The 14,443-nt window shown below is 43.8% G+C and overlaps 1 protein-coding gene across 1 annotated transcript in view; it reads left to right on the forward strand.

Moving 5' to 3' along the window:
- The first annotated feature begins 2,047 nt into the window (after positions 1 to 2,047).
- MACROH2A2 (macroH2A.2 histone) overlaps positions 2,048 to 14,443 on the forward strand; it is a 53,369-nt gene continuing 40,973 nt past the window's right edge. Inside the window, exon 1 of the mRNA XM_069572498.1 lies at positions 2,048 to 2,415. The gene's annotated coding sequence lies outside the window, so the exon portion shown is untranslated. The remainder of the gene's footprint in view (positions 2,416 to 14,443) is intronic.

Below are 14,443 nucleotides of genomic sequence, written 5' to 3' on the forward strand. Positions count from 1 at the left end.
TATCATTATTTATTATTCACCTTGTCAGAGGCTCCCTGTGTGGGAGGCCACTGCAGAACTCAAGATTATTGATGAACTCATAAGCCTGTTGACTATTTCAAATGTATTTTAACTATACAATATTATCTCAGTGCTAAATTCCTGTTCATGTTCTAAATGTTCAATAATAAATATAGACAATTTAACTAGATCTGCACATTAGGTTACATTTTTGTCCCCTCTACATCCTGAATACTAGATTTTTCCTATCACATAAAGGGTTTGACCAAGTGAACTCTGGGATCTCTTCTAAGAACCAGACTATTATGAAACTGACATTCCCTTGATTCTCTGAATTTCAACTACATCATCTATTTGAAGGAACCAACCAGTATGAAAGGGGAAAGTCCTGTCTAGTAAATTTCTTAGACTCAGCCTTTATCAGAGAAGCATATAAGAAAATGCTATGATGAAACAAGTTATATAAACTACACATAAAAATGACCATGCCTACATTTTTATTGGGAAGTTATAGGGAGAATGTGAATCTAATATATATTGATGAATTATTCAGCTCTATCTCAGTCAGCCTGGCTGCCTGTATCACACGATAGGAGGATTTTTCAAGCACTCCCAGAAGGTTCTTGAGCCCTCTTGAATGTTGGCCTGGAGATTATTTCTGATCAAGTATAGGCATCAGAAATCTATATAGTAGGGAAGGTAGGGGCTTCCTGTGGGAAGGGAAAATCGAAACCATTATGAGATGCCCCAGGGGATCATTTTTAAACTCTTTAAATATGTCTTAGGAAAAGAGAACTTTGTCCTGACTAGATTTCTGACCTGGTAAGTGACCTTCAAAGACAAAGAACAGTGAAGTCATACACAGGGAGTGTAAAAGAGCACCAAGGTGAAGGAAGGAAGTCCCAGAGAACAGAGACCATTTGGGTCCAGGAGACTTTGAGAAGCCATGTGAGAGTTAAAGAGAGAGAGGTTTGTTTATACCTTTATGATACATCATAATCTTTTGGGAAATAAACCAATGCTCAAAAAACCCTTTGAAGCACATTTGGTTTAATGTGCTAATTCCATCAACAGCCCTGATTAATTAGCATAAATCCAGAGGGTAATGGACATTTGGGGTCTTCCCACTCAAGTCTATTGGAGGCTTTTACACTGAAAGATTGCCTAAACATTTATACATTTATAGCATCAAATACACATAATATTACCAAATGGAAGAGGCTTTGAAATGCATCCATTTGGCCAGTGTTGGAGAATTGTGTTTTCCTGTGGGTTTCTCTTTTGTGAAGACATCAAAAATTTGCCTCTCCTTTCGTCAATCCTTTGACTTACCAAGAGCAGGGGATCACAGGAAACAAGAATGGCCCATAGCAAGATAGCTTTTCCCACTGAAATAAACAAATTCCTTTGACTCAACCCCCTAGCGATGGAGCCCTAGCTAATATAATACAAAGGACAGAACTGGCTTCCAGTAGAACAGAACTACGATAAATTCCATTTTCACACCTGATATTGTCCACCACACCCCCATAAACATATTTTTTTTCCAGAAACTAATAGAAATTGGTCTTTAAGACAATAGCCTCCTGCTAGTCTTAATACCTACCAAGAATACAAATTAACACCCCATAAAAGCAACTGAACTAAAAATTAGGTCCACGCACACAGTCTTACCCATGAAAACATACATCTGCTAACTCCAAAGAATATGCAACTCTGGATTCTGTCATAAATTATAAAAAGCTAAAAGGCAGGCATGGATATAAAGTCTTAGTTCTCGTGGCTGTGGCCACCCAACGCTATCGTCCCAGTGGTGGACACAATCGTTAATGTATTTATTATTCTTTGAGGACACGAGACATTGGAAAATGGCACTTTTCCCTTTCACCTTCTAAGGCTTTCCCCAGGACTACCACATGAACGCCCACACCACCTTTTTCCACCAAAGGTGGATCCCGCTAACAGGAGACTCTGGATCGAGACCATAGCGCCTCAATCACCAGCTCTGGGGGAAGCCTCATCTTAGCAAGAAGCCCTCAGCGCATCCAGCGGATCCGCCAGCTAAGCGGAGGCCGCGCGGTTTCATCATTAATGCTCCTGAAGGACAATAGCTCATCAAGCCCCACCGAAAGCCCCGGACCGGTCGCGGAGCATGGGCTGGCGGGGGATGAGGCTGAGCGACTCCTCCTAGAGGTGGTTATGTGGAGAAGGAGCAATCCCTTCTCCCTCCTCCTCCTCCCCCCGCTACTATCCGCGGCCCGGAGAACTGCCGCTTGCCGCCATTGACACGCACAGATAGAACCCAAAGAAAGGCAAAGAGTCCTGCCCGGCACCGGCGCCGCGCCGGCCGAACCTGCGCCCGGGAAGCGGCGCGCGGAGGGCACCGGGCGCCCGGAGCAGGCGGCGCAGCACCAGGTGAGCCCGCCATGGCGGTGGCATTATTGTTCAGGGGGCTTCGGGGTCTGGAAACAAAACGAGCCGCGGGGGCAGTGCAGGGGCCGGAGAAACCCCCCTGCCCCTCCCCGCTGCCCAGCCCCTGCGGGCGCTCCCCGGAGAGCCGATCCTTGCCGCAAAAAAAAAAAAAAAGAAAAAGAAAAATTAATAAATCAAGCTGCCCAACTTGCCTTCTCGGGAAATAAAGGGGGGTTGCTAAAGAAGCGGTAAAATTCCTGGGGCTGGCGAGGAGCCGGGGGCATCTTGGGCGATGAGGGAGGGAAGAGAAGGGATGCGGGGTCCAGCCGCCGGCCCCGGGCGACGCTGGACCCGAGGGAGCGGAGGGCTCCTGGGGATGCGGAGTTGGGGGCGCAGAGGGGGAGAAGGGAGACGCCCGGCCGCAGAGGAGGGCTAGTCCGGGGGCGGTGGTCTGCGCAGGGGCCGAGAGAGCCCAGGCAAGGCCGCTCTGGGGGCCTCCGAGGGTGCCCAGGTCGGGCGCCGGCTGCTCCGGGCTGACAATGGAGGGGGCGCGGAGGCGCCGGGTGGAGGGAAGAGACCGGGGTCCGGGGGCGGGCCGCACCAGAGAAGGTCAGGCCGGGGACGCGGGCCCCGGGGGCTAAGGTCTGGGGCTGCCGCGCGGTGAGCGGGGCGCCGCGGGCGGCTGCGAGCCCCGGGCCGGTGCGGAGGAGGGTTCGGGGCCGGGCACTCCCCTCCGGTTTCCTTTCCGGGGCGCCCGGTGCCGACGCGCGCGCTGCGCTTTCCCCGGGAAATGGCGGCCCCTCCGCCGCTAGCTTGGGCAGTCCCAGGTTCCTGCTTTGCGCGGGAAAATAATAATAATAATTACGGTGGAAAGGAATAAAAGTAAAGTGTCTAGGACTCAGGAAAGGGCTGCGCCGGGCGCCAGATGCGGAGCGAATCGCGCGCGGGGCGGGGACCAGCCCTGCCTCCCCGGGCGCCCAGCCCGCTCTCCAGGAGCACCCTAGTTCCAGCCTCGCCCGCCTCCAGAATTCCCCCCGCGGGTGTCCTTCCCCACCTTTCCTCCTGGGGGCGCCCTCCGCTCCTGCGCTCTTTGTTCCACACGACAACGGCCAGGGCACTGAGCCTCTCAAGGGCCAAACGAGCCTCCTGTTCCAGTTGTTTGCAGACCCTGATTTTTCCTGGCCTGAAATGGGCCGCCGCGGACTTGAGTTAAGCCTGGTCACTGCTGGGTTTATTGGCAATGGCCCCAGGGTGGGCGAAGGGATGAAAGGGACGAGGATAGGCTGAGAAACCACAGCGCGGGTTCCTGTGTATTTTAAGGGGGTGCCGCAGGGACCACAGCCCCCGAACCCCTGATGGTAAACTAAAGGCAGTTTGGGTTTTCCAACAGCGCTAATGAAATAAAGTATTAGCCATTCTAGCCTTTCTCCAGCCCAGGGGAATTCAAAACCTGGCCTCGGTCTAAGCCCCCTGAGACCTCAGGGGCCCATTCCCCAATCGGTCCAGCACAGCAAACAACTTCCTCATTTTTTTCATTTGTTTTTGTGTCGAAATGCAATTGTACCCTCACTGGGCTGCGCAGTTGCTATTGAAACGGTTCATTAGGTGAGAGAAAAAGAAACACTGTTAAGAGCGAACATGTGTCTTCCTTTATGTTATTTCTTATTTAGGAACAGTTCCTTTGTGAAACACAAACCAAGTTACATGTAATTCTCAATGAGTTCACGTTTAGCTGAAAGCTATCTCTTACCCCTTTGTAAAATTCTTATTTTCAAATTAATGTTCAAAACAGCAAGATTTGGAACTTCACTAGTCGATTTTTAGAATTGCTTTAGCTCAAGATTATCATATAAATAAATATAGGCACTGCTGGGAGGGAAGTTTCTCTTGAATCACGTAATTCACACCTTTAAAACCCTTATTTCCTGTATCCACATTTCCTTTAAAAATATGCCCAGTTCTCACTCTGGTTTTTCCTACCCCGTCACAGTTCCTCCTCACCCAGATCCATTTACTGCCACACTTTGGACATTATTAATGGTTTCCTCTATTTCAAAACCCTATAAAAGAATTTACCTTCTTGGGTCCAGAATGTTCCACAGATTGTGACCCTGCTCCCTCACCATTCCGTCTTGTCTAGTTCCCTGGGGTTTTGAGGCGCCTTTGGTCTCCTGTTTCCCAGCGGGTGGGACACCCTGCTAGCTATTGTCTGAGATAACCAGGTCTGTTTTCACTGCTTCCTGCCAGTGAGGCAGAAGAGAATCCTGTCTTAAACAACTTTAAATGAAAGATATCTGTAACTTGTTCAGGAAGGAGGTATGTGCAAAAACAACAGCAACAACAACCAACTTTCTTAGAATTGTTTTCATTCTCAAAGTTAGATGCTATCTTGCTAAATGCTTTTGAAAAGTGTGTATTAACCAGAGGTGAACAGAAAACTTATGGTTAGAGAGCATTCGACAAGCATTTGTGAAGTACCAGTTATTAAACCCCACTGGATGGGGGAAGAATTCCAAATATGAGGAGATCCTAGACCCTGCTTTCAGAGTGCTTACACCCCCAAACCTAGGAAATAAACTATATATGAAGGTAAAAGAAGGGGAAAGGAGATTAAGATTGGCAAACTAATGGGGAAATGGGTACTTTTATATACTGCTGACAGGTGTGTAAATTGATATAGCCTATTTGGAGGGCAGTTTGGCAGTGTTAATAATGTGCACATTCTATGACCCAGCAATTCCATTTCTCAGTATATATCGTAGAGAAGCAGGAAGGCGTGTACACATGTTATTCCCTTCCATGGCAGAGTTTTGGTAATTTTGAAATTGAAAAAACCTAATGGCCATCAGTAGAGAATGGCTGAATAAACTCTGTACATCTTCTTGGAAAGTAGGAAGTGGTTAAAAAGAATGAAGTATACCTATGTATACTGAGACAGAAAGGTCATTGAGACTTATTACTAATGAAAAAAACAAATTGCAAAACAATATATATTGAATGGTACCACTTTCATAAAAACAAAATAAAACCATGAATTTGTATAAGTAAAAATGCATACATAAACAGATAGGAAAGGTGTAGAATGAGACACCCACTAAAAGAGACAAGAATTAAAGGCATTGTGGAGGAGTTTAGTCATATTAATCATACCCATCCATAACCATTGTTATAATATTTGAAATTTTACAACTTGGGTTAATTTGTATGTTGCTTGGATAGCTAAACACAATTAATTTCAAAGTGATTGATAATATGTAATAAAAGCCATAATTAAAATGCTACAACAGTTTTTAAAGGGAGAACAGAATTCTAAGCTGGAAGGGAGGATTTGGGCAAGGCTTCACAGGGTAGCAGGATTGGAGGGAAAGAGGGAGGGGAGACAAGGCAGGAGAAGGAAGCCTAATGGAGATGCCAGGCTCTAGCTAGCACCTCCTCTTTCTTCTGCGTGATGATGTACATTCCCTCACAGGCTGAATCCTGGCCTGTCTTGCCTGCCCAGGTTCAGGCTGGGGAGTGAACTAAGTGAACAGGTCACAGCTGCTTTCATCGCTATGATTCTAGGAATATCTTAAGTTAGATGTGGAAGGAAAAAATGAGGACATGAGTCCCAACAGTGGTATTGGAAAACGGCACTTTGAAAAGGAATGTAGGGGGGACTTCCCTGGCAGTCCAGTGGTTAAGACTTCACCTTCCAATGCAGGGGGTGTGGGTTCGATCCCTGGTCTGGGAGCTAAGATCCCACGTGCCTCAGGGCAAAAAAAAAAAACAAAAACAAAATAAAACAGAAGCAAAATTGTAACAAATTCAATAAAGACTTTTAAAAAATGGCCCACGTCAAAAAAAAAAAAAACTTCAAATAAATAAAAATGGAAAGGAATGTGGTGGAAACGAGGATGAGGACTGGTTTTCGTCTGGATACTCAATGAGATATGAACTGGGAAGTAGGTTGGAGGGAAAAGTGTTTGAGAAGGTGATCCATTCCCTCTCCCCAAATATTACAAAAGGGACCCCAAAATACTTTGAAAACAAAGTGTTAAGGTTGGTTTCACTCTCTCACTGAAGGAATATTTTTTTGAATGTCAAATGTGTAGATAATACTAAGCAAGATGCCAGTGTGGATGAAACATACAACAAAGGGTATGAGAAACAGCCCCAGACCAGGGTTCCAGAAGTGGGGGTGAGGGGACTTGGTCTGGTCTCAGACTGTGTAGCCATGGACAAGTCGTTCAGTGACCGCCACTCCTCATTTTATTGTGGCAGAAATTGGGGAGGGGGTCTAAATGACTGATCACTCAGGTCCTTTTCAGTCTTAAGTTATGATGGTGTGAGATCTTATGGGTCTAACATTGTGATGATTGTGAATTCCCAGGCAGATGGAAGATGGGAATATGAGATTAGAACGAGACGGGCCCAAGGTGCCAGGCCTTGAGGGAAACAAAAGCATTCCCGCAGAGCATGTGGCTCTTGGTGTCCTCCCAGGACTAACGTTTCTTTTCCACCCCTTCACATTGCCTCCTAAGAGGAATGAGAGAAGCAGAAAGACATCACTGAGTTTTAAGCCTCATGTCATACACACATCCAGCGCTGTACTATTATAAAAGTCGCTTTTGAATTAAAATGTTAGCCTGCATTCTATAAAAATAGTCTCTAAAACTTTCTTTTGTGGAAATAAGTCATAATAGCTAATGTTTATTAAATGCCTTCCTGCCTGCCAGGTACTGTTCCAAGCATTTTATATGTATCGATGAGTTTCATTCTTATAACAGCCGTAAAGACAGGTACTGTTGTTATACCCATCTTGCAGAAAAGAAAGGAGAGGTTAAAATGTATCCAAGGTCACCGCACAACTGGTGGGTGGTAGACTTAGGACTCCCACGCAGGCAGTCTCACTCCACCAACCATATCCTCCTGTGTGCGCAGAGAGAACAGGAGATACCAGCATTCCACTGATTCTCAGATTATATTCTTTTTAAAGTTTTTTAATGCTATTGTATGCAAATTTTCTGTTGAAACTCTTCTTTATGTCACTATTTTACCTGACTATATCAATAAAAGATAAAGAGCATCAGATTGAACCACCTCACACTGTACTTTAAACTGTCTTTGTCATGAAGTATTAAATAAGATAAATTTGGTGGTTTCTCTGAAGCCCTTACTGTTCATTTATCCATCTCACCATCCATCATACTTTGCCCGATTTATTTGACTGGCATTGCCAATTTCGACTTGGAATGGAGTAAGTAATTCAAGTCAAAATTCCCATGCTTTGACAGAACGTGTATGGAAACAGGCATAGGACCACCAACCTCGTACAGGGATGTTTATTTCAGCTGATTCTGTGATGCCACAAAAATTAAGTATAGCAATAGTATAGTTTAGGTCAAAATTGCAACACATGGTCTGACCAAAGATTTGAAGGTCATTTCTGGATATGAGAAGTAGTCCTGATGATACAGTTTCGATGCCTAAATGTGGTTATTTCCATGACAACAGGATAAAAATCTAACAGAATGAAATCAGACTTTCTGGGAAAACCCAGACCCTGTGTTCACTGATCTGGCCTCAGTAATGGTTCATACACAGAACTGTGTAACTTGTATTTTTGCTGCCTTCACTGCTCAACAAAACCAGAACAGCACCTAGTGGTGGAAGAATACAAAGAGGTAAGTTCCAGTAGCTTATACCATATACAGCATAAACTTTTGGATCAGACGATAATTCACTGGGTTCCCTACCAGAGTGCTCAACTTCCAAATCGACCAGTCTTCCAGAATTTCAGTAAGGTGGTCATCCACTCAAGCACTGCCCCCTGCTTCTAAACTGGATTTTCACCCCTGGCTATTCTTTAGTAAACAATATAGATCATTGTCTTGGGGTGGAAAAGAAACAAGCCATAACCTCAGTAAAGTTTTTCGGGTCGCTTTTTCTTTTCTCTGGTTATCATGGGTGATGGAATAGTGACTTCAAAGGAAAGATCACCAGCATATGATTTAATTCTACCTGATTGTTCCATTTCTAGGAATAAAGTAACAGATGGGGGTTGGGGAGTCAGAAGGAGTGACATTTTAAGCATCTTCCTAGAGTAGCAGAAACTTTTAGGTCAGAAAGGACCTCAGAGGTCCGCTAGCACCATGGTTCTCCAGTGGAGTACAACAGGCCCAGAGTTCCTTGGAGGCCTAAGACAATAAAGGGTGGGGACCAAGCCGTCAAGCTTCCCAGGCCTTCCCCATTCCAATCCGCATAACTCCCCCTATTTCTGCGTGTTATATATATTCTGAAAGGTGTTTCATTTGAGCAAAAGAGAGGTTCTGAAAAATCAACTGATTTGCCCGAGGGCCATAGCTGGGTGTTGCAGACCTGGAATCCTCCCATTGCCCCACTATTATGCACACTGTGAGGTCTAGCTTGTTCCACCCACAGATGGAATGGCACCATATGGCTGGCAATCTCCCTACTATTGCAGGTGATATAACCTGCCAGGGCCCCAGACTATGGGGGACACTCACCACTTTGACCAGGGAGCAACACTGCCTGTCACCAGCATAGAACCGAAGCAACAGCCCCCAGCCACTGTTGCCCACAAGGTAGCCCCTGCCTGAGGACTGACCGTAAGGAACACAAGGTGGGGAGAGGCAGGCAGGGCGAGGGATGGAGGAGGAGGGTCTCCAGGACAGCTGCCTCTGCTCAGCATACAGTCTGTTGTAGCTGTGAGAGCCCGCAAGTGGCGCCACCTGTATCCTCAGTTGCCCAGCAGTATTGAATGTCTCTGGAAGCCCCTGGTAGGTCAGGCAGCACAAGGGGCTGCAGCCCACTCACTGATGGACTGGTCCAGTCACCACCAAAGGAGGCTACATCCCCTTCCCTCCCACTGAGCAGCTCATCTGGGTTCAAAGCTAGTCCCCTGCAAGGACAGGTCACTGTTATAACAATACACCTCACTATTAATCTGAAACTGTTCGATTTTAAGGAAACAGGATAGCATGCCCACTGTTCTGATTTGTTAATTCTCAAAAGAGCAAAAAGACAAAACCAGGCTGGACTCAGTGAAGGGTTTTCTTTTATTGTGGTTTCTGTGAATAAATAGATTCAGGAAGGCAAACTGGCTCATTTTCTTCTGGGATGTGTTACTAACTCAGAATCAAAGAAAATTCAAAGTATTTTTATTCATTCCTGTATACTCATTTCTCATCTAATTAATACCATAGATGGCCAAATATATTTATATTAGAAAGCAACAGAAGGCTAATAACAGAAGAAAAAAAAATCCTTAACTCTGGTTCAATGAAGACAAAATGTTTTAAGAGTCACCAGAGATAATTGAGGAATATAAAATTTCTTATCCAGAGATGGTACAAGACTCGGGGCTTCCTGGTGGTCCAGTGGTTAAAATTTTGCCTTCCAATGCAGGGGTGCAGGTTCCATCCCTGGTTAAGGAGCTAGGATCCCACATGCTTCATGACCAAAAAATCACAAACAATGTTGTAACAGATTTTTACTTTAAAACTGGTCCACATCAAAAAAAAATCTTAAAAAGTCACCATATACTATAGTAGCAGCAGATAGCCTAAGTCCACTCCACATCGGCTCCATCCCACGCTCTGCCCTCCATCCCTTCTAAAATGTCTCAGACAGCCGCATATCTTCTGCCTCTGAATTATAAAGAATGTGCTGGCAGTTGATTTTCCCGCCAGATTATTCCAGGACATGATTTGAAATGCTTTTTTGAACGGGACTGATTTGTAATCCAATAGTATAATTTAAATAAATTGGGTTAATGCTTGGTTCTAACGTTCGTGGTTGGTTAATTTAGTTAATTTGATCCATGTCATCTTGATGAAATTGCATTTGATATAGCTCTTTACATTATAAATTGTTAATGCGCTTTAACATATATGACGATAAAATTATTGACTCTTCTCATTCACTTAAAGGTGGCCTTGGAAGAAAATGGTTTGGAAAGTATTACTTGTGCAATAATGATTTGCCCTTGGAGTTCATAAATGGAAGTGTAATAGAGCAAGTGATTTAGCTAGCGCTACTGAAAATGGTTTTTACAGCTACAAAATAATACTAATAAACTATTATTTTAATACAGTACTTATAGTAACACACTGAAATATGTTAGAATTTTATCAGATATGAGACTGGAATTTTTTTTCTACCCTTTAAAAACATATTTCTACATACAGTTAATGTATTTACATTGAATTCCCTTATGTCCTACCTAATTTTATTTCATCTCATTTTATTCTCCCAAAGGATAGTTTTGAAATGACAAAAGTAAAGATGCTTATTGCAGGATCTACTTTGTTTTTTTTTCATAAATATTTACAATAGAAAATATTCTGAAGCATAGTACGACAGATTAGGGAAATATCATGGGAACTGAAGATGAATAAATTGAATAAATTTTAGCAATTTTAAAAAGAATCCATTAGGGGATGACACTATGAATTTCATGATTATAAACATTACAGAAGTTTGTTTTTAAATTTATTTCTATCATTCAAAAGCGAGAAGACCTCTTAGTTCTAGATTTAACATAATGTATGTATAAAAGCATTTTGATTTATATACTTCTGAAGGGAATGCCCTCAAAAGAGTATTTAAAATAAACTATCTTGATAGTCTAGATCCTTCATCAAGGTGGCGCATCAGCCCAATCAAACTACGCCTGTGACACACTGGCCTGTAATTATTGCTGCCAATCTCAAATGCTGACTGCTATCTCTTTTTAAAAGATGGTTTGCTGAAGCTCAGAGGCAGAAAAAGTTGTCATTTAAATCAGAATTGCTGGCGGCTGCTAACAGGCCATCTTGCCAGTTGGCTACTTTGTCTTGTTCCCCATCAGTTTGTATATAATAAAAACTTCAAGAAGTTGGGGCATGAAACTTAGTTTATTCTCGATCAGCTATTTATGCTTGAGAAAGAACTTATTTAAATTAAACAAAGATGCTGGTCTAAAAAGAGCTTCCCTGGTAGCTCAGCTGGTAAAGAATCCCCCTGCAATGCGGGAGACCTGAATTCCATCCCTGGGTTGGGAAGATCCCCTGAAGGAGGGCATGGCAACCCACTCTAGTATTCTTACCTGGAGAATCCCCATGACCAGAGGGTTGCAAAGAGTCGGATACAACTGAGTGAATAAGCACACAACACACACATTGTTCTAAAGAAACCAGATTATTTCATCTTTTCATGAAGGCAGTCAGTGTATTAAGTAAAGTTTGCTGTTTCTCACCAAGAGCAGTTCATTCAATAAGGGCAAATGCTTGCTTAGGATGTTTTCTTTCCTTCCACTCCTCCCATCTGGGATTACAGTATAGTTTTAAATATTGTTTATAGGAATTCCATATGCTATAATTATGCAAATACAGACACACTGAATCTAATTCTACTAGTGAGTCTTATACAATCTTTCTTTTTGATGTGGACCGTTTTTAAAATCTTTACTGAATTTACTGGGCTTCCCAGGTGGCCCTAGTGATAAAGAACCTGCCTGCCTGTGCAGGAGACATGAGACATGGATTCAATCCCTGGGTTGGGAAGATCCTCCGGAGGAGGGCATGGCAACCCACTCCAGTATTCTTGCCTGGAGCATCCCATGGACAGAGCAGCCTGGTGGACTACAATCCATGGGATCAAAAACGTTGAATGTGACTGAAGTGACTTAGCACACTGAATTTATTACAATATTGCTTCTGTTTTATGTTTTGAGGTTTTGGCCGAGAGGCATGTGGGATCTGAGCTCCCTGACCAGGGATCAAACCCAAGCTCCTTGCGACAGAAAGCAAAGTCTTAACCACTGGACTGCTGGGGAAGTCCGAGTCTCCTACAATGTCTTGATAAGAAATTTTGTATTCCTCAGTTGTCTCAGGACCAGTTAGTTTCCACTGACTCACCTGGTGATGAAAGTAAATCTGAATTTTTCAATATGCCATTCTTATTCAATCACAAAACTCTTGAGCTTTTTCTCTTTACTGGTATACACATATCTAGGCTAATTCCCAAGTGATGTTAAGATGTTAAATTAAAATGACACTTTTGATTTCCGGTCCTAAGTGATGGACTCTGAGCACCTGTGCTTTCCTAGAGCACATGAGCTTTTCCTCTGGAGCCCACAGAAATAATGGTAAAAGATGTACAGAGAAAATAAGCCCTTCACAACCAAGCAGTGGGGGCTGCTGATGGTAATCAGCAAATGGGAGGGAGATTTCAGCAAATTTCCTTCTGTGACTGAAAGCACATAGAAACGTAAATGGCATCACTGAAAGAGCCACAGCTAAGAATAAAAGCAGGAGGGAGCTGCCCCGAAGTTGGGCAGGATGAAAAATGGAAAGTCATTGAAGGTCTGTCTCCAGAACAGCTAGGTGAATGGGTCTCTCTCCCTCCCCTACTCCTAGTCGGGCTTCTGTCAACCTGGCATTTATCCTCCAAACTGACAATCTGAGGTTTCTTCTCTAAAGAAACTGAACAACTACAGAGGAGATCTGGAATCTGGAGGATGGGTATGGCTCTACCAAGTAGAACTCTCATTCTGCCATTTGAGGGCTCTCAGTTCCTAACCAAGCATCCTAAGATGATGCCTGCTAATTGGCATGCCCCATGCATGTACCCTGAGGTCCCAAACAGGAACGATGCCTACCAAACAATAGCTGTGGAAAGCTTTTCTGTCTGCCTGTAGTAAGCAACCGTGTCTTTCATTCATAAATATGAATGCATCCCCAAAGATCACCAGACATGGTAGGAAAGCCAACATGAACAAGAAAGATGAAAAGAAATAAATGGAGCAACTGACTCGAAAACCTCAGGTATGCAGATGACACCACCCTTATGGCAGAAAGTGAAGAAGAACCAAAGAGTCTCTTGATGAAAGAAAGAGGAGAGTGAAAAAGTTGGCTTAAAGCTCAACATTCAGAAAACAAAGATCATGGCATCCAGTCTCATCACTTCATAGCAAATAGATGGGGAAACATGGAAACAGTGTCAGACTTTATTTTGGAGGGCTCCAAAATCACTGCAGATGGTGACTGCAGCCATGAAATTAAAAGACGCTTACTCCTTGGAAGGAAAGTTATGACCAACCTAGACAGCATATTAAAAAGCAGAGACATTACTTTGCTAACAAAGGTCCGTCTAGTCAAGGCTATGGTTTTTCCAGTAGTCATGTATGGATGTGAGAGTTGGACTATAAAGAAAGCTGAGTGCCGAAGAATTGATGCTTTTGAACTGTGGTGTTGGAGAAGACTCTTGAGAGTCCCTTGGACTGCAAGGAGATCCAACCAGTCCATCCTAAAGGAGATCAGTCCTGAATATTCATTGGAAGGACTGATGCTGAAGCTGAAGCTCCAATACTTTTGCCACATAATATGAAGAGCTGACTCATTTGAAAAGACCGTGATGCTGGGAAAGATTGAACGCATGAGGAGAAGGGGATGACAGAGGATGAGATGATTGGATGGCATCAGTGACTCAATGGATGTGAGTTTGGGTAGATTCCAGGAGGTGGTGATGGACAGGAAAGCCTGGCGTGCTGCAGTCTATAGGGTCGCAAAGAATCGGACACAACTGAGTGACTGAACTGAACTGAGTCAATAAAATAATTTGGAGAAAGAAAATGATGTAAACACGCCCCAGCTAGTTTCAAGGAGATTGGAAGACATGGTGCATTCATTAAAAAAAAAATAAAAGAAGATGCTATGAAAAAGGAACAATCAAAGAACAAGAAAGAACGCTCAGAAATTAGCAATATGATTACCGAAATTAAAAAGATGGGACTTCCCTGGCAACCCAGTGGTTAGGACTCCACACTTCCTGCGGGGGACATGGGTTCGATCCCTGGAGGGAACTAAGATCCTGCATGGGAAGAAAAGGAGTGGGGAGAGAAATTTAAAAGCCTGAGAATCAGAAGGAAAAGGTTGAGACTTGGGGGAGCAATCTGGGAGATCCAAGACCTGGTTTACAGACATCCCATTAAGAGACAGTTAAAGGGGGAAGGGGGAGAAATAAAAGAGGTGGGGAAAATAATCAAATA

The sequence above is a fragment of the Ovis canadensis genome, chromosome 25 (assembly GCF_042477335.2).
Source record: "Ovis canadensis isolate MfBH-ARS-UI-01 breed Bighorn chromosome 25, ARS-UI_OviCan_v2, whole genome shotgun sequence".
Lineage (NCBI taxonomy): Eukaryota > Metazoa > Chordata > Mammalia > Artiodactyla > Bovidae > Ovis > Ovis canadensis.